At 42.9% G+C, this 1887-nt stretch overlaps 1 pseudogene; it reads left to right on the forward strand.

Annotated features, from left to right (window-relative positions):
• Positions 1 to 756: 756 nt before the first annotated feature.
• On the forward strand, positions 757 to 1574 carry LOC108491418 (annotated as a pseudogene).
• The last annotated feature ends 313 nt before the right edge of the window (positions 1575 to 1887 follow it).

The raw sequence follows: 1887 nt of genomic DNA on the forward strand, positions 1-1887 counted from the left end.
CAACTCAAGACTCTTGAAAGGCAACAACAAATGAAACCCAAATCAACTAAAGAAGAAGAAATAACAAAAATCAGAGCAGAAATTAATGAAATAGAAACAAAGGGAATACAAAGAACCAATGAATCCAAGAGATGGTTCTTTGAAAAGATAAAGAAGATAAAGATAGAGAGATCTTTAACCCAGTTAATCAAAAGGAAGAGAGAGTAATTCCAAATCAGCAAAATCAGAGAAGGGGGGAAACATTGCAACAGACATCAAAATGATTCAGAACATTATGCGGGAACACTTTAAAATTTTATAGTCTATTAAATTTGAAAACCTAAAAGAAATGAATGAATATCTAAAATCATGGGAACCACCAAAACTAAGCCATGAAGGGATCAACAGCTTAAACAGAACAAATAACATACAAGGGAATTCCAGCAGTAATAAAAACCTCCCAACCAAGAAAAGCCCAGGCCCAGATGGATTCACGGCAGAATTCTACCAGACATTTAAAGACAATTCACACTGAATACTACTTAAATTATTCATAAAGATAGAAACAGAGGGAGAACTCCCAAACTCCTTCTATGAAGCCAGCATCACTCTAATACCAAAACCAGGTGAAGATACAGCCAAAAAAGAAAACTATACACACACATCCTTTATAAACGTTAGATGCAAGAATTCCCAACATAGCTTTGACTGCCCAGGGAGGGGTCCATTTGGCGATGTTCTTGATTCCCATCGTGACTTAAAGGGAAACTTAACACAATGTCTGGAGCCCTTAATGTCCTACAAATGAAGGAAGAGGATGTCCCCAAATTCCTTGCAGTAGGATCCCACTTGGGTGGCACCAGCCTTGACTTCCAGATGGAACAGAACATCTACAAGAGGAAAAGTGATGGTATCTACATCATAAACCTGAAGAGGACTCGGGAAAAGCTGTTGCTGGCAGCTCGTGCCATTGTTGCCATTGAAAACTGTTGATGTCAGTGTCATCTCCTCCAGGAACACCGGCCAGTGAGCTGTGCTGAAGTTTGCTGCTGCCACTGCTGCCACTCCAGTTGCTGGCCACTTCACTCCCTCTACCTTCACTGACCAGGTTCAAGCAGTCTTCAGAGAGCCATGTCAACCTGCCTACCACCGCTCTGTGTAACACAGATTCTCCTCTGTGCTATTAAACATTGCCATCCCATGCAACATTAAAGGCGCTCACTCAGTGGATCTGATGTGGTGGATGCTGGCCCCAGGAGTTCTGTGCATGCATGGTACCATCTCTTGGGAACACCCGTGGGAGGTCATGCCTGATCTCTACTTCTGCAGAGACACTGAAGAGATTGAGAAGGAAGAACTGCTGAAAAGGCTGTGACCAAGGAGGAAGTTCACAGTGCGTGTACTGCACCAGCTCCCAGCTCATTGCGGCTCAGCCGGAGGCGGCACACTGGTCTGAAGGCCGGCAAGTGCCCTCTGCACCTATTCAGCAGTTCCTTACTGAAGACCGGAGTGCCCAGCCGGCCACAGAGGACTGGTCTGAAGCCCCCACTGCTCAGGCCACTGAATGGGTTGGAACAACCACTGAGTGGTTGTAAGCTGTGCTGCAGACACTTGAGCAGGATGGAAAGAAGGTGGATGGAAAATAAAGTGTTTCTAAAAAAAATTCTCAACATAATACTTGCAAACCACATACAGACACACATCAGAAAGATCATCAACCATGATCAAGTTGGCTTTATTCCAGAGATACAGGAATAATTCAATATTATAAGTCAATAAATGTTATGATTCATATAAATGGACTCAAAGACAAAAATCACACTGTCAATAAGTGCAGAAATGCATTTATTGAGACAAAATTCAACATGCATTTATGTTAAAAGTCCTAGAGGGAATTGGACTGGAGGG

This window comes from Nannospalax galili, unplaced genomic scaffold (genome assembly GCF_000622305.1).
Source record: "Nannospalax galili isolate Female #2095 unplaced genomic scaffold, S.galili_v1.0 scaffold380, whole genome shotgun sequence".
NCBI classification, from domain to species: Eukaryota; Metazoa; Chordata; class Mammalia; order Rodentia; family Spalacidae; genus Nannospalax; species Nannospalax galili.